Below are 27,611 nucleotides of genomic sequence, written 5' to 3' on the forward strand. Positions count from 1 at the left end.
TAATTATCATTATACTTATAACGAGAACTAATGTCATATCCTACCCGTTCGGATAATGACCCTCCGCCGGTCAAGGAAGCTGTGGGTGAGAGTGGACACCCATTAAACCACCATTTTATAGGCAATAACCTTATACCCCCTTATAGACCGGCTTCGTGAATGAGGCCTACTAACAGTAAGACTGACTTGTCTTATACATATATATATATATATATATATATATATATATACACACACACACACACACACACACACACATATATATATATATATATATATATATATATATATATATATATATTACTAAACTTATAATATTATAAGAGTATAAGGGTTGAACTTTAAACTTTTAAAATTCTAAGGTTTGGAATTAAATGTTTCATTAGTGAGACTTTACAAATTCCAAAACTTGAGGGCAAGTTTTGTAACTCTTCAAAACTTTTGGTTTCCATAACTTATGAAAACTTATGAGTTTTAATGTTCATGAATGAGACTTTTCATATAACTTGAGGACAAGTTACAACACTCACTTCAAGAACAACTTAGATCAATTTTAATTAACAACATTATCATATAATCTACCATTGATCTAATCTAACTCATATAGCAAGGCAATTCATATTAAATAATACAAATAATTATCTTATTATCTTAAAATTTGACAATTGTCCTTTAATTGGATGAGGATCATCATTACCAAATCAGAAAATACAACTTTTATGATACAAAACAGTTTGTGGTAATGACCCTAATCCAATTCTGGCCAAAAACTCGAGATTCTGCAAACAGAAGCCTCTACTCGACGAGTACATGAACTGGACTCGTCGAGTTGCCCTTTTAGTGAGTGAACTCATCGAGTCAGATCATTGGACTCGGCGAGTTCATCAGCCAGAGGCCAGAAAATCGATTTTTTCAGCTTTGAAAAATAACCAAGTATCAAATATAATAGAAAACAAACCTGACTTTGATACCACTATTGGGTTTTGATCACTATAACACTCCTATGGTGAACATGCAACCCTAGACGCTTTGGATCGAAGTTTTCTCTAAGTATACGTGCAATTTCAATTTTCCAAAGCATACATCCTAACTAGCATACAATAGAGGATTTACAACATAAAAACCAAGTTAGATGAATACCTCTTGATGTAGTTTGTAGTTCTTGGCCTTAGAACGCTTTAGCACTTCAAGTGTGATGCCTCTAATGTGTCTCAAACACCAAATGTAATAGGAGGATTGAGAGAGTAGGCTAGTTAGCTCAAAATCGGTTATCACTCTCTTAGAATGAATATGCAACCGATTTTAGGGCTAGGGGTTTTCTTTTATTGAGTGACAAAGGCAAGGGTTTCATCCCTGCAAACCCTAATGCACCATGACCCTTCATATTTCTTAGGCTCCATGGGTTAAACCTCGGTGGACTATCATATTGGTTTAGCCCATCCTAATCAACCTTAGATCATTGGACCACACTATAAGAATAATTGATTTACTTAATCAGTCCCCCTATATTTAATCAGTGTCTTTTGATCACTAAATTAATTCTTGATCAATACTAATTAAATAATATGATTTCTCAAATAATATATTATACTTATAATATATTAATAAATCACAAATAACCTTTTTCTCAAAAGTCCATCTTATCAAATTGCTCTGGTGAAGGCAACCCAAAAGGACCATGCTATTATCGGGTCAAGTACATACTGGTTATAGTTATGGGCTTAGACACATAATCCAATAGTTGTACCATCTTTGACCAATCTTCCCTGTAGCTTCTCATGAACAACAAAAAATGTTCCCTTTTTTTTTTCTAACTCACGAGACAAGCTAATGTGATGGAGAACACTTTAGGTAATTAACAAAAGGCATTTGTACTTTAGGCTTTTGACTGTGACACTCACAAAGAAATAAATACAGATTCAACGAAATTAACCTTTGAATTATTCACCTTTTTCTTTAAGAGATGAGAAGGTACGATCATTGTTACTTTTGTCTACCTTTTTCTGCAGCTTTCCTTTGATTTTTCATGGCATGTACACATTTACTTGTCCAAACATCGAAGAAGGCACCGGTTAAACTTATCTTTCTTTAAAGCTAAACATATCAATAGTATAGGACATGAAACCACGAAGACCTTTCTAGCTATATACCTGCTTTCACTTTCTTCTGAATAGTTTCTGGTTCATGAGTTCCTTGCAGCAACCAAGACTCGTTTTGATTCGGGAGTGTACATGTCTATTGGATTCCTGAGAATAAAAGTTATTTTGAAAGAGAGGATCAACATTTAAGCTGGTGAGTTCATAAGTATTTTTTTGTTATAAAAAATATACTCTAAGTTCTTTGGAAAAGTTCGCATGTTCCTCCAGAATATCCTATATTTTCTGATGTGATGAATTATAAGTAAAAATGACTCTTACAATTCCTTCTATGAGTACATAATGAATACAAGTTATATACAATCCACATCAAACAGACATTCGATTGTGTGAATTTGCCCTAAGCCCACAACCAAACAAAGAACAGGAAGTAAGGCGGAAGTCACACATCCCATTGTTTGTTAGATTCTCATCGTATATAACCCTGATGCATTCAGTAGGTGCTTACGGAGTTAACTGTAATAGTTCTTTGACATTTGATGAAAATATTCTTTTAAGAAATTCGTATATTTTCTTTAGTAAATTGGTAACCACAATAGTTATTTCTATAATCACTTAGTTTTTACTAGCTATATATAACCTAATATCGAACAGACAGTTAAATGTGTGAATCTGTCCTAAGCCCACAACCAAACAAGGAACATAAAATAAGGCGGAAATCACACATTCCACTGCCTATCGGATATTATTTATATATAACTCTGATGTATAAACTAAGGAATTATAGAATTAACCATTTAAGGTCCTTTATGTTATACTAGTTTAATAAGAAGTATTAAACCTTTTATAAATAAGTTTCTAGTTTCACTAACTCTATTATGAAACATTGTTTTTGGTAATAATTGTTACTATTTTCCAAAAGTTCTATCAGAAACTGTTTACGTTAAGATAACGATGTTTACCATAGGAAATCCTATATTTTCTGCTGTACAACTGAAAAGTAGTTTTAATCCCATAAAACCGCTTCTGTTTAAGTTTTATTGTACTTATAACATAGTTTGACATAATTTTAACTCGCCATAAAATTATAAGGAGAAAGTTTTCCCGTTTTGTTTGTGGAAAGTGACTGGTGTAGTAGTATTCCTTAAAAATACACTACTGGTGCAATATCTACCCTATTATTAAACTGGTCAATTAGGGTTTAAAATGTGATAAAGTTGTAACCACGCTGATAGACTAAAATAAACACGACGACCTGTGGGCGTCGAAACTGAATGTGACATTTGTCATCCCTTGGCTTACGTGCCGGACTGTAGCTAACAGTCGGGATGTGGGATTGTCAGTCCCATATAGATCTATACACACAATGTCTGCTCTCCCTCCAGGAGACTCTGGTTACAAGAGTGTGACATAGAAAGTATTGCTATGTCCTGAAATCGTACCATCACATTTTGGTTTATCCATTTTTAAGTAAAGATTGAGTTATATTCTCTTCTTAACAAAGTAGTCTAACCTTGTGTACTTATTTAGAAAAATAGATTTCCAGTTTGTTCATAAATTATACCTATTATAATTTACACGTTCTATCTGATTAGCATGATCTCTCATGGGTGTACACCTTTGCTCAGCGTGATACAAAGGTAATCATACTGACTGAAGTAACCTTTTATATCCCCATATGTATAATATATATATTATATATATATATATATATATATATATATATATATATATATATATATATATAATTAAGAAGGAACGACCTTTGGACAAATAACCCCACCTTAAACCCACATCTAAACAAGGAAAATGAGATAAGGGAACTCATTAGTCCTAAACCCTTTATGTCTTATTTATATACTTATACATATATGAACATGATTTTGACTATATAAATTTAAAGAGTTTATAAAACATTTTAAAAGAGTTTAACAGTTTTCGAAGAGTGTAACAGTGTTTCAAAAGAGTCTGCATAACTTTAAATCATTTTGGAAGTATTTGGTAATCTTTTATTGCTACATAATATTTAAAAACATAAGAAAACCTTTTGTGTGATTGTTATCACAGGTAAATATTAACACTATATTAATTGTATTTAACTTGTATTCCCCCCCCCCCTTAAAAGCATTTAAAATCATTAAAAAGATAGATAATAGGGGTATGAACTCACCTTATGTGGGCGATTCAATTGAAGATTCGATATAGGATGATAAGTTTCACGAGTGAAGTCCCGAAGAAAAAACGAGCCCTAAATAACATATAATGATACATATAGGTATGAAATTTGTGAATCTAACCACAAAGGTGTTTAGCAAACAACCTAGGATGAAAGAATAACTCACCAAAAGAGTGTTAGAAGCAAGTTAGGAGGCTGAAATGGAGTTCACAGCCCTATGGAGTGATCATGGCCCAAGAACACATGAGTGTTCACGGCCCAAACATGAAGGGTCATGGCCCTGATGAAGGTTCACGGCCCTGATGAAGGTTCACGACCCTATGAAAATCTTGAAGCAAAGTGATGAATCAAAAGATAAATCAAAGGGGTTTCACATGAACAACAAGAAGGGATGAGTTACTTACAAAAAAGAAGAGTTTTTGGTGGATGATACTTGAGAGAAAACCTTGATGTTCATGGCTAGAAGAAGTAGAAGTGAAGAAATAATGGCTAAAACTCATATATATATATAGCATGAGTCCACGACCTAAGGAGGGTTCACGGCCGTGAACATGGTTTGCGGCTGTGAACCTTACTTGATGAGGTTTAAGGCCCGAATGTTATACTCCGAACTCGTTTCCTTAGTGGTTCACTTCCTAACACACAACCCTAACTTATACTAGACTTAGAAACCTATAAACTCGTTACCCTTACTATATTAAGATAATAAGGAAATAAGAGAAGACAAGTCTGAATTTTTATTGATATGTTTGACTTACAAGATAGAAATTTTTCAGGTTGTCACAACCTTGTATGTTTTTATAGGAGTGTTGTAGCATCTGTTGCGGGACATTGAGTAGTGGTTTAGCTGATTTCGTGAATCAGGTGAGTCTTCTTACTATATTGTGTAGGATGCTAGTTGTCTTTATGATACTTAAATGGAAGACCTAAGGGATATCCAGTGGCATTTATATGAAAGAACATGGTCATAGTCCATAGCACTTTTATATAAGACATTGGCGGTAGCCAAAGCACTAAAAGGAAATACTATAAGGGCACTATAAGGGCAGCTAATGGCAATGTTATGAAAGACCATGGGGGTAGCTCATGGAACTTGTATGCAAGACCATGGGGGTAGCCCATGGCAATGTATGTATGGTATGTGGTATTTCGGGGAACTCACTAAACTTTCTAATTACGGTTTGTGGTTTAAACATATTTAGGTACTTTCACTTCCAAATGGAAGGGCTCGACTTGACTACACAGCATCCCCTGGCAGCTTTTCCGAAACGATTGTTATTGTATTACTTTGATGTTAAAAAATACATTTTACTCTGAATGGTTTTAAACAAATGATTATACGGATTTGATGTATTTTTAAATGATAATTTTACAATGAATTTTTGGGACATTACAGCCTCGCAAAAACTACAAGATGTCTGGACCGCTTTAGCGAGCCTACAATCTAGTGGACTGCCTCATAAGGCATATAATAGTTGGACCGCTCCCTTGGGTCTATAGTCTGACTGGACCGCCTTGCAAGGCATACAGTACACTGGACTGCCCGAGTATCTTGGCCTATAATACTGTGACATCCCTATTTTTACGGACGGAAAAGACCGATTTATTTATGTTTGGTTTGAAAATCAGAGTATGTTTTTAAAGAAATATGTTGTGGAATTTATTCCCAGAAAAACATGATAAATATATTATAAAAGCATTCCGAAGAAATGTATTTTGTCTTGAGTAAAACTTTGGGATGTCATCATCAATACAGAAACGTAAGCATAAACAGACGTTACATTCATTTACACTAGTGATCTATATCTCCTTTAATCTCTCAATGTAATGTAGCTTCGTATCGACACCTGTGATACAAATAAACTGAGTGGGTAGTACATGGGGATTTCAATCCCACAATGTTATACCATACACACACACACACACATATATATATATATATATATATATATATATATATATATATATATATATATATATATATATATATATATATATAATTTAGAACTCACATATATATACAATTTCACATCATATAAGCAATTTCATCCCACCCCGACGATCCTCACAACGACACGATATATACTCTCGGATATGAAATTATGCTTTTTACCTGATCCATACTCCCGGATCTAAAATTAAACTTTTTACCTGATCCATACTCCCGGATCGGAAATTAACCTCCATACCTAATCCATACTCCTGGATTGGGTATGTCTGATCCATACTCCTGGATCAATAATCATGCCCATTCCATACTCTCGGACTAGGGACAATTGACTATGTCTAATCCATGCTCTCGGATCAATGACAGATTTAAAGTTCGGCTCTCTGTGTATATCTCACTTGTTCTCATAAAGAGATACAACCCAATATTCCTCTTAATTAATTTAGGTTTACTCTGTATCCTAAATTATCGTATATTATCATATATGCTCTTAACACGTATTTTAGGCAATATCAAATATTTCACACACCAACAAACATTTAATACATTATTCAATACTTGTATTAAAATCATGTTCATGAAAGGGACTAATCACTCACTTGTTAAAGTGATGATTCTAAACTTGGGCAACGCTTGGCTTCTAACGATTCTATTTTCCTTCGACGAAACCTAGCATTATTATCTCTAAGTTTTAGTCTAATCTTTATTGCGACTAATTATTAGTCTAGATTCATCATTAACTCAAAGTCTACTTTCATGATCTATCAAGTAAGGAACAACCAGATAGGATCATATCGGAGGTAGGGTCCGTTTGGTATACGAAGTATACTGTTTGGAAATCTCACTTTAAACATCTCACTAAATAACAGCCTAGACATCATCCCCGTAAGTAGATCAATCAGTATAACGACTTGGAATCACTGATAACTCTTGTTTATAGGTTCATAATAACAATAATGAAATTAAACATAAGTTATACTTAAAGTAGGGTAAACATAACTCACCTATAAGGGGGTTTTACTAAAAAAACCAGGGCTCCGTTAGTGCAGAGCTTCTGAGACGTAAAGCACTTTTTCTCAGAGCCTTCGGGCACTCCGGGACTTTCCTCTAGCACCTTGAGGTTACTAGGGCTTTAGAGGGGTTTTGGGAGTCTAGAGAGAAGTTAGAGAGAGAAAGAAAGGCTTATGGTGTGAAGAAAATATGAAGAATCCATCCATTATTTATGGGGGTTTGATCATAGAGTAGGCCCTAAGTTTTGTTCGTATCTTTCGCGTACGAGATCCGTTTTCTACGTTCTTTATATTCATGCGTTGGTACTTATGAGTACAACAAATTTCATTTTGACCCCGTCGGCTAATTCTCATTCTATCTCCGATTTACAAAACTGTATCGAATTTATCGCGCTCGAAGAGTAGGGACTAAGTTTCGTCCATATCTTTCACATACGAGCTCCATTTTCGACTGTCTTTTTATCATTGAACTACTATTAACAATGTATTCATTCCTCTTTTAGATTATTTTGTCTAAAAATCGACTGATCTAAAATTCGAATTCCGGGCTATGCAATGTTATGCTAAATCTTAGGAAAATCGTAACTTCCTCATACGAAGTCAGATTTGGACGTTCTTTTTATGCACGCTCTCGGTTTAACATATGCTACAACTTTTTTTTAGATCGCTAAGTCTAAAAAGTATTTTATCAAAAATTCACTTTTTACTTTACGCGCTGTCGTGCCGGTTTAGCTGTAAAACTTCGACGAACCATAACTTCTTCGTTATAACTCGGATTTCGGCGTTCTTTATATGTATGGAACCTTTGTGACATATAATATAATTTGGTTAAGATTATTTACTCGAAATAGTCTTCTATCAAAAAGTCATTTTTGACACTCGTTGTCTCTAAATTGACTAGCCCGAATCTGCGGGCGTTACAGTTACCTCCCCCTTAGGATGATTACGTCGCATAATCATCAAAAAAACAGGGCTTGTATAATGACACCATGCGTTATATTTTCATCCTAGGTAATAATTGTAACTTCTATGTTCCTTCGAACGGGTATCTAACTCTTGGACTTCTTGATGGTAGGCGATGCTCAATCTTACACCTGCCGTCTATGTCGCGTTGGACTTTTAATCGTTACCTTCGAGTTACAAAATAAATCCTTATTGGAGACTCCTTCTTCTTCTTAACAAACTTAACTTAGGATAAGTTCTTTACTTCGACTACCATAATAGACCGATGGGTCATGTTTTCTAATGACCTCTAAACACTTGGACTCAGATCTTTTTGAGTCAGATTCCAGAAATGAAGATACCTTCCTTCATGTTGTAATGTGATATAATCACATTCTAGAATCTAGCACTTCTATATACAAGCTTCTTACTTTAACGGTGATCGCGATACTTCTATTGTTTGCTTCGATTATCTTTCACTTCAATCTTATGGCTTAAGTCGGATGCTACATCGAACTTGGTTGTCTGAACCACGTAACATACTTATCTTATCTGGACTCAATCTGATATGACCACTAGGGTCGGAATAATATTCATCTTCTTAATCATTACCGAAACGATGGTAATGACAATCATGAATAAAACGAAATCAATTACTAGTGCCTTGTTAACCTTGTGACTTTCCCTGATCCAAGTGCGACTATTGTGCTTCCGATAGTATAGGCCTCTACTACTATTCACACTTACTCATACCCGTCCCAAGTATTGTCTCACTGTTTTCGAAGTCACCATACAAGATTTTCACATAGTCATTTAACACATTGGATAACACAACTAAGGTTTATATTACTTCTCGAAACGATTACATGGGTATTCAATTTCACCCTACACTTTGCCTCTTATAATAGGCTACACCACATGATCCTATCTATATGGCTACTTTATATCCCAATATGTGGATATATATGGATCCTCACTCCTGATCCCTTGCGTCCTCGCTTGCTTCATTAAGGATCATCAGGAATGCTCTTACCTTTGGCTTTGGTGGTACGTTTGGCTTTGTAGCTCCTTCCCTATTTGGGCAGTCTTGCTTGAAGTGTCCTTCTTCACCACACTTAAAGCAGAATTCTCTCTTAGTCGTGCATTTGTCGGCATAGTGACCATTCTTCCCACATTTGAAATAGTTCACCTCTTTAGAGCATCTCCCAATGTGTTTCCTTCTACACTTGTCACACCACTTTTCTTCATTGTTATCCCCATACCTATTGTTGTTGAGGTACAACCTTGAGAACCTATTTTTGTTTTTGGATCTTGAAGACCCATCAAACTTCCTTTTCTCGCCAACTTCAACCTTATTGGCGGTTCTTCTTTTGATCATTTCTTCAACAGACCTTGCAGTCCAGATGGCCGCCTCGAGAGTAGGTGACTGGTGCACTGGCATAGAGTACTCCCCTGGTAGTCCCTTTGTATACTTATCGATTTTTGTCAACTCTTTAGGGACGATGCGCAAAGCAAACTCCATCTTGTCTGTGAAGGCATTGGTATACTCATCAATGGACATGTTTCCCTTTTTCAACGTCATAAACTGATTCTCCAGTTCTAGCATGTTTTGAGCTGAGCAGAACTTGCGTTTAAAGTGTACCAAAAGTTATGCCCATGTCAGTTGTACTGGCTCATTGGGGCTTATGATTTTTCCCAATGTGTTCCACCAGCGAACAACGCCACCTCTAAATGGACGCACTGCATAAGTGGTTTGTAGCTTGCCCTTGCAACTACACGTTATGAAAGCTAGTTCTATCTCAGAGATCCAGTCCATAACTCCGATTGGATCTTCTTTCCCAGTGAATGTTGATGGTTTGAAAGTCGTGAAGTCTTTATACTTGCATCCATTTCTTTCAATCCCTTCATCTTGGTTATTTATTCTAACCATGGGCGGTTCAGCTTGGCCAACGATTCTACTATAGTTTCCTTCTTCTGACTGACCCTCATTCAGTTCAGTCTGCTCAACAGGCATAGTAGGTTCATCCCTATTGTTATGTAACATCTGCCTCATATCTTCCCTTTGTTCGGCCATCATAGCCCGAATCATTGCTTGGACTCCTGCCATCGTGATTGGCTCGGGAGTAGCTAGCACCTCTGGTGCATGCTCAATCACTCGTGGCTCAGACTGCAGGTTATTGTTTCCCAATCCGCTTCGAGTTCTCACCATGTCGATCTATACACCAAATCAAACGTTCGGTGTGCAGTAACGAGAATTTAGATAGGAAAGCTTTATTTACGATAGACGTATAAATCTCCTTATCTTTTCGAAAGGTTACATGCCAATTCTAATACCGTAATTAAATGTTTAGAAATTTGAACACATAAAGTTTCCAGATCCGGTCGGCAACTGACCACAGATCCGATCAAACGATAACATAAAGCATCACAAATCATTTAGCACATTAAGCATTTCAGGCATCTTCCCTAATTAAGCTTAGTGCTTGTGTCTACTCAGGTGTACTCCATAAAATATATTAGACACATTCCTCACGATTATTGCTTAGCATTCTAAGTTTAATTCTAGAATTAAATCCTTATTCCTAGTTCGCTTAAACTAATGCTCTGATACCAACTGTGACATCCCCATTTTCACGGACGGAAAAGATCGATTTGTTTATGCTTTGTTTGAAAATCAGAGTATGTTTTTAAAGAAATATGTTGCAGAATTTATTCCTAGAAAAACATGATAAATATATTATCAAAGCATTCCGAAGAAATGTATTTTGTTTTGAGTAAAACTTTGGGATGTCATCGTCAATACATAAACATAAGCATAAACAGACCGTACATTCATTTACACTAGTGATCTATATCTCCTTTAATCTCTCAGTGTAATGTAGCTTTGTATCGACACCTGTGATACAAATAAAATGAGTGGGTCGGGTTGGGAAACCTGGTGAGTACATAGGGATTTAAATCCCACAATGTTATACCATATATATAATTTAGAATTCACAATATATACAATTTCACATCATATAAGCAATTTCATCCCACCCCGACGATCCTCACAACGACACGATCTATACTCTCGGATCTAAAATTAAGCTTTTTACCTGATCCATACTCTCGGATCTAAAATTAAACTTTTTACCTGATCCATACTCCCAGATCGGAAACTAACCTTCATACCTAATCCATACTCCTGGATTGGGTATGTCTGATCCATACTCCTGGATCAATAATTATGCCCATTCGATACTCTCGGACTAGGGACAATTGACTATGTCTAATCCATGCTCTTAGATCAATGACAAATTTAAAGTTCGACTCTCTGTGTATATCTTACTCGTTCTAATAAAGAGATACGACCCAATATTCCTCTTAATTAATTTAGGTTTACTCTGTATCCTAAATTATCGTATATTATCATATATGCTCTTAACACGTATTTCAGGCAATATCAAATATTTCACACACCAACAAACATTTAATACATTATTCAACACATGTATTAAAATCATGTTCATGAAAGGGACTATGCACTCACTTGTTAAAGTGATGATTCCAAACTCAGGCAGCGCTTTGCTTCTAACGATTCTATTTTCCTTCGACGAAACCTAACATTATTATCGCTAAGTTTTAGTCTAATCTTTATTGCGACTAATTATTAGTCTAGATTCATCATTAATTCAAAGTCTACTTTCTTGATCTATCAAGTAAGGAACAACCAGGTAGGATCATATCGGAGGTAGGGTCCATTTGGTATACAAAGTGTATTGTTTGCAAATCCCACTTTAAACATCTCACTAAATCACAGCCTAGACATCATCCCCATAAGTAGATCAATTAGTATAACGACTTGGAATCACTGATAAAACATGTTTATAGGTTCATAATAACAATAATGAACTTAAACATAATTTATACTTAAAGTAGGGTAAGCATAACTCACTTACAAGGGGGTTTTGCTAAAAAACCGAGCTCCGTTGGAGCAGAGCTTCTGAGGTGAAAAGCTCTTTTTCCCGGAGCCTTCGGCGCTCCGGGGCATTCCTCTAGAACCTTGAGGTTACTAGCGCTTTAGAGGGGTTTTGGGAGTCTATATAGAAGTTAGAGAGAGAAAGAAAGGCTTATGGGATGAAGAAAATACGAAGAATCCATCCTTTATTTATGGCGGTTTGATCATATAGTAGGGCCTAAGTTTCGTCCGTATCTTCTGCGTACGAGATCAGTTTTCTACGTTATTTATATCCATGTGTTGGTATTTACAAGTACTACAACGTTCATTTATACCCCGTCGGCTAGTTTTCATTATATCTCCGATTTACATAACTGTATCGAATTTATCGCGCTCGAAGAGTAGGGACTAAGTTTCGTCCATATCTTTCGTATACGAGCTCCGTTTTCGATTGTCTTTTTATTGTTAAACTCCTATTAATGATATCTTCGTTTTTTGTTTATATTATTTTGGCTAAAAACCGACTGATCTAAAATTCGAATTCCGGGATCTGCAATGCTATGCTAAATCTTAGAAAAATCGTAACTTCCTCATACGCAGTCAGATTTGGACATTCTTTTTATGCACGCTCTAGGTTTAACATATAGTAAGACTTTTGTTTATATCGCTAAGGATAAAAAGTATTTTATCAAAAATTCACTTTTTACGTTACACGGTGTCGTGTCGGTTTAGCAGTAAAACTTCAACGAACCATAACTTCTTCGTTATAACTCGGATTTCAGTGTTCTTTATATGTATGGAACCCTTGTGACATATCATATAACATGGTTAAGATTATTTACTCTAAATAGTCTTATATCAAAAAGTGGTTTTTGACATTCGTTGCCTCTAAATTGACTAGCCCGAATCTGCGGGCGTTATAATTACCTCCCCCTCAGGATGATTACGTCCCGGAATCATCAACAAAACAGTTCTTGTATAATGACTCCATGCATTATATTTTCATCCTAGGTAATAAATGTAACTTCTATGTTCCTTCGAACGAGTATCTAACTCTTGGACTTCTTGACTGTAGGCGGTGCTCAATCTTGCACCCGCCTTCTATGTCGCGTTGGACTTTCAACCGTAACCTTCAAGTTACAAAATAAATCCTTATTGGAGACTCCTTCTTCTTCTTAACAGACTTAACTTAAGATAAGTTCTTTACTTCAACTACCATAATAGACCAACGGGTCATGTTTTCTAATGACCTCTAAACGCTTGGACTCAAATCTTTTTGAGTCAGATTCCAGAAATGAAGATACCTTCCTTCATGTTCTAATGTGATATAATCACATTCTAGCATGTAGCAATTCTATATACAAGCTTCTTACTTTAACGGTGATCGCGATACTTCTATTGATTGCTTCGATTATCTTTCACTTCAATCTTTTGGCTTAAGTCGGATTGTAACGTCCGGTTCCCTGGTATGCGTTTAATTATTTAATTAGTTTTCTTGAATGAAAGACTCGACGAGTTGGTAGCCCTGACTCGTCGAGTAGAAGGTTGTTTGGACGCGGGGTTTAAGTGAGCTACTCGCCGAGTAGCAGCCCTGACTCGACGAGTAGGACAGGCTGGATGAAACCCTAATCTTTAGGGTTTGCACCCTATTTAAGCATCATATCTGGCCTCCATTCCAGCCTCCATCACCTCCAAACCCTATTATCGAAACCCTAATATGCCATAAGTGATCTTGAGCTAGTTTCTTGCCATTTTGAGTGTTATTTGTGCCTTTTGAAGCTTGTGGAAGAGGTAGAAGATAGAAGGCTCAAGAGGGAAGGAGTAGATCCAGGAACTACACTCCTTTTGTGACATTTTCTGGTAATCAAGTTTCCAACTTGATCATTCTTCTCTTAAATCTATTTATTTCTACTTTATGGAAGTTTTGGTTCAAGAAACTTGGTCCTTGGGGTTGGGGTGATCCAAGCGACTTATATCTCAGATCTAGGATCTAGAAAGGGTCCCATGGCATAAAGGTGCAAACTTTATGACCATGGAAGCCCCATGCAAGAATATAAGAAAGTTTATGGTCTTTGTAGCCCAAAAAGGCCATGCATGGAAGGAAATTTCGGAACTTTATGTGTCCATCAGATGCTAAAACCTTAGATCTAGGTTTTTATGCGTGGATTTGAGATTCTATGGCCTTTTGGACTAGATTCATGTCATATAGGAATTAAGGTTTTGTCTAAACCCCTTTTAAGAGGGTTATGAACGGGTAAAGTTGGAAAATTTACCCTTAGAAAGGCCTTTCCAGTGGGCAAACGAGCTAATGACCATGGATCTAGAAGATATGGGCTTAATCTATTGACATGGCTCAATCAGACAGGAGAAATCGCCTAGTCCAGGGAAGGACTCGACGAGTTGAAGCGGTTTGTCCCGATTATTACAACAGCAAGAACTCAACGAGTCTGTTAAGGGACTCGACGAGTTGACTCACTTGACCACGAGTTTAAGCATTCAGGAACTCGCCGAGTTGGGAGATAACTCGACGAGTTGGGTTGACTGAGAGTTGACCTGGACTTTGACCAGGGGTAAAATGGTCATATTACCCTGAGAAGGATTATCAGGTTTTGACTAAGGATTATTGTGATATTGATAGCCGGGGAGTCGTTGGAGCAGTTATCAGATATTCTTCACCGCGAGTTTTTGCACACAGATTTGCGAGGTGAGTCTTCTCCTATAGGAACGGGTCTAAGGCACCAAGGTCGGCCCGTTTATGTGTGATTGTATGTGCTGGGGTTAGCCCGATGTAGGTTTTATGTTCCGGACTTCGGTCTGATGCCGGGCGGGCCCCGTTGCAGTTAGTATGCTTGATGTCTTCATGATTCTTGCATGTGTATGATTATGTGTCCCGAGCTTTGTTCTGTTGCCGGGGCAAGCCCGAGGAATGTTAGCTTTCTGGCTATGCTTATGTCTATATTTATGTTTATGTTATGCCCATGTTATGTATACCAGACTTCGGTCTGATGTCGGGCGGGGACCGCTGCAGGGGTGAGGTCCACGTTATGACGGACCTCGGTCCGATGCCGGGCGGGGCCTGATGCCGGATTCTTCCAATGTCGGATGGGGCCCGATGCAGTGGGCTAGGACCAGTATGTGATTATGTGTATAGTATGTGGTAGCTTGGGGAGACTCACTAAGCTTTATGCTTATAGTTTTCAGTTTTGGTTTCAGGTACTTCCACTAGCAAAGGGAAGGGCTCGGGATGATTGCATGGTACACACCACAGTTTGAGCCTGTGATTATTTTAGACTCTGATGATTACTTACATGATTTTGATACAACTTTTGACATGATGTTTTTGAGATACAGGATTCTTGATTTTATTATGACGATGGATGATTATGGTTTTATTAATGTTTTAAAAACGAAAATTTTGGATTGCATTTTTGGGATGTTTCAAGTTGGTATCAGAGCCTTGGTTTGAGGGTTTCGGGCACACTCTCGAGTGTGTCTGGACTCAAACTAAGGGCTTGGTATGAAAATTTTCAAAGGAAAATCATTTTTATAAAAAGAATTTTGCAATGAGAATAGAATTTTGAAAAAAGAAAAGAACTTTGAAAAGAGAAAAGGGTGTGGTGCATGCAATCAACCGAGCTCAAGTAAGCACTCCCAAATTACCCATACAAGTTTATGTTATGTTATGTTTATCAACTTATGAGAACTGTATGCTAGTTTAGGACTAAGGATCTAGGAAGGATGCCTTATGTGCCTGTTATATGTATCTCAGCTTTATGAACTGCATGCTAGTACAGATTAGTCAGGGATAGTCTGAGAGAGATATACTTGATTATGTTTACTCGATGCTCGAATGCTGCTTGCTTTGTGCTTTTAGGAGTTCTAGTTATCTTTTACTAACTAGTAAGTGAATATGTGAAGTTACATATTGTGAGGATTAAATAATTTCTGAAGGTTAGGTCTAGCTCTATTGTGCAGCTCTTGTTTGAGTCCAACCGTTGTAGGGTAGGATCTCTCATTCGAAGAATTATCTATTCTTAGTGATATGTAATAGTATTCACGAGCTAGTTAGGGGGAGATAGTAGGAACTTCTTATACAACTGATGGCGGAGAGTGGGTTGGTGATTACCCTAGGGCAAGCCTAGGATGAGTTTAGTATTAGATCAGCAGTGGTAGTAGATGGGACTTGGTGGAGTCGAGGTAGTTCTTGAGGAAAGTACGGATAGATGTGGAAGGTAGTATGAGCCCGTACTACTGAAAGCAAATGATCTGTACTCGAATCAAGGAAGGCTGAGATGAATCCAAGAAACTTGTAGTGCATGAGATCCCTCGTGTTATGTTTAGTATTATGACGTTGTTACGGTATGTTTTTCAGAATGGTGGTTTTACGCCCTAGACCAACAGTTGGCAGTTCAGGTGCCGGTGAGGGAACAGGCTCAGGCTCTGGGGCTGAGCAGCTAGATGAGCAGACTAGGGAGTTCATCTCCTCAGAGATCAAGCGCAATATTCTTGAGCAGACTCCTGTGATCTTCAGTTCGATCAAGGAGGGTATCCTAGAGCTTATGGATGAGAGGTTTAGTGCTTTCCGTGATGAGATGGTGGCCATGATGGGTTCGCGTACACTCACTTTCCTGGAGTTCAGGGCATGTGGAGCTCCCGACTATCATGGGGCTCGGGACCCCATTGCAAGTACTAAATGGTTGGCTGATGTCGCCAATGCATTCCGCACCAGCAAATGTCCCGCGGGAGACAATGTCAGACTAGCATCCTGTCTTCTAAAGGACAAGGCTCGTGATTGGTGGGAGGAGGTCAGACATGCCATCGGTGATGATGCAGCTCTTGATACCATGACCTGGGTTGACTTCTCAGCTAGGTTCAGAGCCGAGTTTGCACCCGTGATAGAGGTGCAGCAGCTAGCTAGGGAGTTCCAGGATTTGCGACAGACGACTAGGACTGTGGCAGAGATTACCGCCAATTTCAGAGAGAGGGCCCTTCTCGTTCTGTAGCACGTGGCAGACGAGGAGATGAAAAAGGCCTGATATCATGAGATGTTGATGAGAGATATTAGACAGTTTGTGAGCCGCTCCAGCTGCAAGATGCTGGAGGACATGATAGCGAGGGCTCATGAGAGAGAGAGATTGATTTAGAGATGGAGAGAAAGAGGAAGCCAGAGGTGGCGTCTGGCATGGAGAGTTCGAGCAAGAAGCCCAATGTGTCTGACCACAGGTCTAGGAGCCAACAGAGCCACAACCATTGTGGCAAATGCGGCAAGTTGCACGATGGGGTGTGCAAGCCAGGTAGTTCCGGCTGCTTCAAGTGCGGCCGAACTGGACATATGAGCAGAGATTGTCCAGCTACTACCACCACCACGACATCATCAGAGTTGATTTGCTTACCGTGCAATCAGAGGGGACACAAGCGGTCCCAGTATCCGAGTTTAACAGCAGCAGGGCAGGTGGCAGCACCCGCTCCTGCAACATTGAGGGTCACAGACGGCCGTCAGGGTCGGTCAGAGGCGCCGGTGGCCAAGCGCAGAGCCTTTCAGTTGAAAGCTGAGGAGGCACGAGCAGTGCCTGACGTGGTGACGGGTATGAATATTTCTCTTATCTACTATTTGATATTGTTTGTTGCTTATGTTTGTATGTTTTTTTATAGGATCGTTCTTAATGAACGGTATATCAGCTATGGTACTATTTGATTTGGGTGCCACCCAATCTTTTATGTCTCTCGCACTTAGCAAGCGGTTTAGTAGAGCTCTGGGGGAGCTGGATTGCCCACATGATGTAGAGATAGCAGATGACAGGACCGTCAGCGTCGCGAGGGTTCATAGACGATGTACATTACGGTTATTTGATGAACAGTTCTTAGTGGATTTGGTTCCTATTCCCCTGCGAGGGAATAAGGTTATAGTTGTTATGGACTGGTTGAGCCCTAATGGGACAGTGATCGATTGTGAGCAGCAGCTAGTGAGGGTTCGTACTGCTAGTGGAGGAGAGCTAGTGATTCAGAGCGAGAGGCCACAGCGCGGACTGATTCTTTGTTCAGCAGTGAGGGCGAGGCGCCACCTTCACCAGGGTTGCGCCGGATACGTCGCCTATGTCATGGATACCCGGGATAAGGGTAAGGTAATAGTCGATGATGTACCGGTAGTGCGAGAGTACCTAGACGTATTCTCGGAGGATCTACCTGGGATACCTCCGGAGAGGCAGGTTGAGTTTAGGAATGACCTGGTCCCTGGTGCGGCTCCGATAGCCAAGGCACCATATCGGTTGGCTCCTACCGAGATGCACGAGTTGTCTATGCAGCTTCAAGAGCTGCTAGACAAGGGTTTTATCAGGCCGAGCAGTTTCCCATGGGGAGCCCCGATCTTGTTTGTGAAGAAGAAGGACAGGTCACATCGCATGTGCATAGACTACCGGGAGCTGAACAAGGTAACAGTGAAGAACCGTTACCCACTTTCGAGGATAGATGATTTTTTTGATCAGCTTCAGGGATCATCTTGGTTCTCCAAGATTGATCTACGGTCAGGGTATCACCAGATGCGAGTCATGGATGATGATGTGTAGAAGACAACTTTTAGGACTCGCTATGGTCATTATGAGTTTATGGTGATGCCGTTTGGGCTCACCAATGCTCCAACCGCATTCATTGACCTCATGAACCGCGTCTGTAGACCGATGCTGGATCAGTCTGTAATAGTATTCATCGATGATATTTTGGTTTACTCCAAGCCTCAGGAGCAGCATGAGGAGCACCTGAGGGAGGTGTTGGAGACACTGAGGAGGGAGAGACTTTTTGCAAAGTTCTCAAAGTATGAGTTTTGGTTGCGCGAGGTGCAATTACTTGGGAATCTCGTCAACCAGAAGGGTATTCTGCTCGATCTTGTTGGATTAGGTGTCAAAGCCTATAACTATTTTGGTATGTACTTGACCCGATTATGAGCATGGTCCTTTTGGGTTCTCTTCAACATAACAACTGATAGGATGAATTAAGGAGAAAGAGGATTAATTATGATCTATTAATATATTATGTGAATAATATATTAAAAGAGAAATCATATTGTTTAATTAATATCAATCAAGAATTAATTTAGAATTAATTTTGTGGTCAAAAGAGATTAATTAAATAATGGGGGCTTATACTATAATTATAAGATAGTTACAAAGTTGGGCTTAGGATCCATTAGGATGCAATGGACGAATTCTATATGAGAGTCCATATACAAATCATCCAAGGGCCTTCTGGAAGGATCCATTGGGCTGCTTAAGGACTAAGCAACTGGATTAGGTTTTCCAAGTTGATAACTATAGAAGCCTAACTATAAAAGGAACCCTCTAGGCCACCAAATTCGTCCCTAACCCTCTAGGAGAGCCCTTGGACGAATTTTGTGCCTCCTCCTCCTCCCTCTCCAAAGTCATCTTGTTGCTAGTGGTGTTTGTGACTCCATTAGAGGTACTAAGCTTTCAAAGGTCAAGGATATTAAAGGAGAACTTGTTATTACTACAAAACAAGAAATGTAAGATCTAAACCCTAGTTTATATGTCAATTTGATTATTGTATGCTAGTTCTTAGGATCATTGCTTTGGTATTCAATGTTGTTGTGTTCATAGTAGAAAACCTAGATCAAAGCAATTAGGGTTGGATGTACACCATAGGAATGATGTTATGTACATAACCCAACAGATCCGGCCAAAATAGTGGTTGTGCTGCAGTAAGAGATTCTGAGGTCTCCATCTGAGATTCAGAGTTTCCTAGGTCTGGCGGGTTACTACAGGAGATTTATTCAGGACTTCTCTAAGATTGCAGTCCCATTGACACGGCTGACCAAGAAGTCGATGGTTTTCCATTGGGGACCTGAGCAGCAGGAAGCCTTTGAGACGCTCAGGCAGCGCTTGTGCGAGGCACCGATCCTTACTCTACCAGAGGGTGTAGAGGACTTCGTAGTCTACTGTGATGCTTCAACCATAGGCATGGGGGCAGTGTTGATGCAACAGGGGCATGTGATACTTATGCCTCGAGACAGCTGAAGCCTCTCAAGGCTAACTATCTGACGCACGAATCAGAGCCGGGGGCAGTAGTGTTTGCCCTCAAGATTTGGCAGCATTACCTCTACGGGGTCCGGTGTACCATTTACACGGATCACAAGAGTTTGACGTACCTCATGGATCAGCCGAATCTGAAGATGAGGCAGCGTCGGTGGTTAGATGTGGTGAAGGACTATGATTGTGAGATCCTTTACCTCCCGGGCAAGGCTAACGTAGTGGCCGGTGCCTTGATCTGCAAGGCGGTAGCGGTCCCGATCCGAGATATCTGTGTGAGGATGACAGTGATCACTCCACTGTTGGAGCAGATCGGAGAGGCGCAGGTTGATGGCCTGAAGGAGGAGCGCCAGAAGTGCGAAAGGATTGTGGGATGGGTGGCCTCATTTGATTATGACAGTCGGGGGTTGTTGACCCTGCATGTGAGGGTCTGTGTACCGTACTGGGGCGATGTACAACATGTATTGATGGATGTGGCCCACAAGTCCAGGTTCTCCATCCATCCGGGAGCGACAAAGATTTACAAAGATCTTCAACCCGATTACTGGTGGCCCTACATGAAGCAAGATGTAGCTTGGTACGTAGAAAGATGCTTGACCTGCAGGAAGGTCAAGGCAGAACACTAGAGGCCTCATGGCAAGATGCATCCGTTAGACATCCTAGTGTGGAAGTGGAAGGACATTACTATGGATTTTATCACTAAGCTTCCTAGGACCGCACGTGGGGTTGATTCGATATGGATCGTCGTGGATCGGTTGACCAAGAGCGCTCACTTCATACCGATCTAGGAGAGTATCTCGGCCAAGAAGCTGGACGAGATTTATGTGCGGGAAGTAGTGACACGTCATGAAGTGCCTGTCTCGGTGGTTTCAGACCGAGACGTCGGTTTTACTTCCAGATTTTGGAAGCAGTTTCACGACGAGATGGGTACTCGTCTCCACTTCAGCACCACTTTTCACCCCCAGACAGACGGACAGAGCGATAGGATGATTCAGAATCTTAAGGACATGCTTCGAGCATGCGTTTTGGATTTCGGTGGCAGTTGGGATACGTATCTTGCATTAGCAGAATTTTCGTATAACAACAGTTACCACGCCAGTATAGAACGACCTCCCTTCGAGATGCTTTATGGGAGGAAGTGTAGAACCCCAATCTGTTGGGGTGAGGTCGATCAGAGGGTCATGGGGAGTACGGAGGTAGTACTCAAGACCACATATAGGATCCAGCAGGTCCGGAGCAGGCTCCAGACTGCTCAGAGTCGGCAAAAGAGTTACGTCGACAAGCGGCGTATAGACTTGGAGTTTCAGGTAGGCGACATGGTCCTCCTGAAGGTGTCATCCGGTTCCGGAAGCGGGGCAAGCTGGGCCTTAGGTATATAGGTCCGTTTAGGGTTTTGGCCCGGGTAGGTCGGGTTGCTTACCGATTAGATATTCCAGCAGAGCTCAGCCAGATTCATATCAGTTTCCACGTTTCTCAATTACGGAAGTGCTTAGTGGATGATTCAGCAGTGGTACCCCTTGAGGATATTCAGTTTGATGATAGTCTGAACTACATTGAGAGACCAGTGGCGATTCTAGATCGCAAGACGAAGGAGCTGAGGAACAAGAGGGTTGAGTTAGTTAAGGTGTAGTGGCAGCACCGCAAGGGTTCAGAGTGGACATGGGAGCCCAAGGAGGAGATGCAGGAGCACTACCCGGAGTTGTTTTCAGAACAGCAAACTTCGAGGACGAAGTCTAAGACAAGTGGGGGAGAATTGTAACGTCCGGTTCCCTGGTACGAGTTTAATTATTTATTTAGTTATCTTGAATGAAAGACTCGACGAGTTGGTAGCCCTGACTCGTCGAGTAGAAGGTTGTTTGTACATGGGGTTTAAGTGAGCTACTAGCCGAGTCGCAGCCCAGACTCGACGAGTAGGACAAGCTGGATGAAACCCTAATCTTTAGGGTTTGCACCCTATTTAAGCATCATATATGGCCTCCATTCCAGCCTCCATTACCTCCAAACCCTATTATCGAAACCCTAATCCGCCATAAGTGATCTTGAGCTAGTTTCTTGCCATTTTGAGTGTTATTTGTGCCTTTTGAAGCTTGTGGAAGAGGTAGAAGATAGAAGACTCAAGAGGGAAGGAGTAGATCCAGGAACTACACTCCTTTTGTGACATTTTCTGTTAATCAAGTTTCCAACTTGATCATTTTTCTCTTAAATCTATTTATTTATACTTTATGGAAGTTTTGGTTCAAGAACCTTGGTCCTTGAGGTTAGGGCGACCCAAGCGACTTATATCTCAGATCTAGGATCTAGAAAGGGTTCCATGGCATAAAGGTTCAAACTTTATGACCATGGAAGCCCCATGCAATCATATAAGCAAGTTTATGGTCTTTTTAGCCCAAAAAGGCCATGTATGGAAGGAAAGTTCGGAACTTTATGTGTCCATCAGATGCTAAAACCTTAGATCTAGGTTTGTATGCATGGATTTGAGATTCTATGGCCTTTTGGACTAGATTCATGTCATATAGGAATTAGGGTTTTGTCTAAACCCCTTTTAGGAGGGTCATGAACGGGTAAAGTTGGAAACTTTACCCTTAGAAAGGCCTTTCCAGTGGGCAAACGAGCTAAGGACCATGGATCTAGAAGATAGGGGCTTAATCTGTTGAGATGGCTCAATTAGACTGGGGAACTCGCCGAGTCCAGGGAAGGACTCGACGAGTTGAAGCAGTTTGTCCCGATTATTACGACAGCAAGAACTCGATGAGTTGACTCAGTTGACCACGAGTTTAAGCATTCAGGAACTCGTCGAGTTGGGAGATAACTCGACGAGTTGGGTTGACTGAGAGTTGACCTTGACTTTGAGCAGGGGTAAAATGGTCATTTTACCCTGAGAAGGATTATCAGGTTTTGACTAAGCATTATCGTGATATTGATATCCGGGGAGTCGTTGGAGCAACTATCAGATATTCCTCACCATGAGTTTTTGCAGACAGCTTTGTGAGGTGAGCCTTCTCCTATAAGAACGAGTCTAAGGTACCAAGGTCGGCCTGTTTATGTATGATTATATGTGTCGGCGTTAGCCCGATGTAGGTTTTATGTTCCGGACTTCGGTCTGATGTCGGGCGGGGCCTGATCCAGTTAGTATGCTTGATGTCTTCGTGATTCTTACATGTGTATGATTATGTGTTCCATACTTTGTTCTGTTGCCGGGGTAAGCCCGAGGAATGTTAGCTTTCTTGTTATGCTTATGTCTATATTTATGTTTATGTTATGCTCATGTTATGTATACCGGACTTCGGTCTGATGTCGGGCGGGGCCCGATGCAGGGGCGAGGCCCACATTATGCAGGACCTCGGTCCGATGCCCGGTGAGGCCCGATGCCGGATTTGTCTGATGCCGGGCGGGGCCCGATTCAGTGGGCTAGGCCTAGTATGTGATTATGTGTATAGTATGTGGTAGCTTGGGGACACTCACTAAGCTTTATGCTTATAGTTTTCAGTTTTGGTTTCAGGTACTTCCACTAGAAAAGGAAAGGGCTCGGGATGATCGCATGGCACACACCACAGTTTCAACCTGGGATTATTTTAGACTCTTATGATTACTTACATGATTTTGATACAGCTTTTAACATGATGTTTTCGAGATACATGATTCTTGATTTTATGATGATGATGGATGATTATGGTTTTATTAATGTTTTAAAAACGAAATTTTTGGCTTGCATTTTTTGGATGTTTCACGGATGCTACATCGAACTTGGTTCTCTGAACCACGTAACATACTTATCTTATCCGGACTTAATTTGATTTGACCACTAGGGTCGGAATAATAATCATCTTCTTAGTCATTACCGAAAAGATGGTAACAATAGTCATGAACAAAACAAAATCAATTACTAGTGCCTTGTTAACTTTGTGACTTTCCCTGATCCAAGTGTGAGTATTGTGCTTCCAGTAGTATATGCCTCTACTACCATTCACACTTACTCATACTCGTCCCAAGTATTGTCTCACAGTTTTCCAAGTCACCATACAAGATGTTCACATAGTCATTTAACACATTGGATAACATAACTAACGTTTATATTACTTCTCGAAACGATTACATGGGTATTCAATTTCACCCTACACTTTGCCTCTTATAATAGGCTACACCACATGAGTATTCAATTTTGTTATAACTCGTATTTTGTCGTTCTTTATATGTACGGAACCCTTGTGACATATACTATAACTTGGTTAAGAATATTTACTATATATAGTCTTCAATCAAAAAGTCATTTTTGACGCTCATTGTCTCTAAATTGACTAGACCGAATCTATGGGCATTACAAATACCAAGATGAACCCCCTCAACCCAACCAACCACCATATATCGACATATGAAAACAAATAAACAATAACCAGCAAGCACATGTAATTATACAGATCTACCAATCTAACAAATCAATACAGTTTACCAACATCTTACGCAGAAAGATACATACTACAGTACAAAGTATAGTGAGAAAACTTACCTTACGGCCTAGCAGATAACAACTCAGCTTACAAAATCCGAGAATCGGTACTACATGTGTAACACGCATTTTCTAGAATGGATCAGTTTATGTCATTAAGGAGTCAACAACTTGTTTTTTTTTTGGGAAAACTGGGTGTCATGACATGACCATAGGGTGGTGATGACGTGACGAGGCAATTGAATGTTCGCATGTTCGGAATGGTTGTCACTACGTGACAGAAGTTGCAGCCCAAGCCCATAAATGTTTAGGATTTATTCCATATTTAAAGCCCTTAACTCATGTCCTAGGGTATCCTCTTCAGCCTCTATCCCTTCCAAATGAACCCTAGCCTCCATTGATGAATCCTTGAGCTTTTGGTGGTGTTTTAGTGACTTGAAGAAGAAGGGATCATCCTTGGTTCTTAGATCCAGCTTGCAAGCTTCATTTTCTTCTTCTAGCAACTTCTCTGGACCTTTGTGAGTTTTCAAGCTTCAAGCTTTATGATTCCTTGTTGCTAGATTTAGACTTTTATGCATTACTCTCCATGCTAGGGCTATTTGGAGTGTTGTGATTCCATAAAGTTGGCAACTTTACGTGTCCTTAGAGTCCCTTGGTGGTTAGATGTACTAGATCTGAAGATTTGTGGAGTTTTTAACTTTTACATGAGGTGTTGAACTCTTGTTCTCCGTTTTTGACCTAATTTGAGCTCAAGACTTGCACTGGGTACGCATGACTTTAAAGCAGCAATTTTTATAGCTTATGGGGTGTAAGGAAGCCCTCTGGAGGAGTTGAGTGCATGGCTTAAGGGATTAAGGGCTTAATTCATTAAGCTGACCATGAGCCAATTCTCACGATGTGAAGAGGTGCCCGTCATGTCTTGACGATTGAAGGCCTCACGACTATTTTGTCTTTATCTGGCCACGACGTGACCTAGAGCTTGTCACGTTGTCGACCTGTTGACCTTTGACTTTTTGACCGGTTTACTTTTGGTCAAACTTGAAAGAATTGGGTTATTGATCAATGTCCTTCCGTTTTTTGGTGTTATTTAGCTCATGGGAGAAATCCATGAAGAGAGTGAGCATGTCGCGGTGTTTATCGTCTAGAAGAGTGCCATAGGGGTTGTATGTAGTCACCTAGGATAGCCTGAAAACTCTTGATCTATGTTGTAACACCCGTGTTTCGAGGCTAAGCATTGATGTGATGATGTAATAGTTAGGGTCAACAAATGTAACTCATTTTGATGTAATAAAGAGGAATTACTTGAATTTTATGTGAATTATGTGCTTATATACTTGTTTATAAAGATATAATAAATTAAGAATGAAAATAAGCGTTAAAAATAAAATGTTAGATAAACCCGATATGTATGAAGAAAGTCGTAGTGATCATGACAAGGATTCCAGAGATATAAAGAATGCCAAAATCCGAGTTATAACGAAGAATTATTGTTGGATTAGATATCTAAGCCCATAACTATTATTGATATGTACTCGACCCGAGAGTAGCATGGTCCATTTGGGCTGCATATCATCATGACAATTTGTTAGGATAGACTCTTGAGAGAAGGTTATATATGATTTATTAATATATTACAAGTTCTAATATATTAATATGAAATCATATGGTTTAATTAGTCTTGATCAAGAATTAATTTGGAATTAATTTTGTGATCAAAAGAGACTAATTAAATCTATGGGGAATAATTATGGTAATTAGTTATATTTATATGTGTTGGGCTTATGATCCATGTTGGACCAAGTTTATGTATGGATACATAAAGAGTTGGGCCACATAAACCATGGATCATAATACCCAGGGGTATGGATTTGGGTTATACCCATGACCCTTGGAATCCTACATATAAATATGTTATTTCATAGCCAAAATCACCACTAATGTATTCTTGGAGGGTATGGATGGTTTTGGTGTGTATAAATTATCTCTCAAGTTTCATCCTTTGTCCATGATGTGTTGTGACTTGATTTGAGGCTTCCACACTATTGGGGCTAAGCTCTTAAGGCCAAATACATCAAGATTTCAAGCTAAATAAAAGGTATGTTACCCTAACTAGTATCTTATATGGCTTATGTCAAATGCATGCTAGTTATAGGTTTAATGCCTTGAAAACCATTTGCATGTATAATTAGTGAAAACATAGATCCAAGGTATTTAGGGTTGTATGTGCACCATAGGATGTTGTAGCATAGAAAACCCATCAGTGGTATCAGAGCCAAGGCTTGGTTTTCAATTATACTTGATGCAATTGCTGAAAGACAACAACAACCATAGTATTAAAAATCATTACAAATTTACAATGAGTTTGAACAAGTTTTTAAAAGAAATTACAATGTATTTAAAAGTCAACACATGCAAATTCTCCTACAAGTGTTGTGTCTCTACGTGCCTCTTACTAGATGATTCCTGAAAAAGCATGTAAAACGAGCGTCAACTATAAAAATAGTTGGTGAGTACTCACAAATTAAAAGTAATAATGGTTTCAAGAATCGAAATAAAAGTTTTGATAGAAGTTTCCATAAATAAAAATATATTGCTAAAATGAGTTTTCAAGAATCGAAATAATATTCGTTGTTACAAGGAGCAAACAATTTCATTGTTAAAACAAGTATATAAGTTTTCAGTAATAAAAGTCCGTTGCTATAATGAGAAACAAAGTTCGTTGCCATAATAAGCATAAAAGTTTCGTTGCTAAAATAAGTATACAAGTTTCATTGCTAAAATAAGTATACAAGTGTCGTTGCTAACATGAGAATACAAGTTTGATATGTGCATAAATATTCATTTGTGCATCAAGTTTCCATTATGTTCACAACCCAAGCCTAATGACCGAATCGTGCCCTATTGACTACTATGTGTATCGCAAACATAGTGTATAAAATGGTAAAATGCACTCAAGAGAATCGTGCGAGTGAGGAGTTGTCTACCTCCTGATAGCGCTATCCATAATAACCATAGGCTC

This window comes from Lactuca virosa, chromosome 3 (genome assembly GCF_052849685.1).
Source record: "Lactuca virosa cultivar CGN04683 chromosome 3, Lactuca_virosa_CGN04683_v6, whole genome shotgun sequence".
NCBI classification, from domain to species: domain Eukaryota; kingdom Viridiplantae; phylum Streptophyta; class Magnoliopsida; order Asterales; family Asteraceae; genus Lactuca; species Lactuca virosa.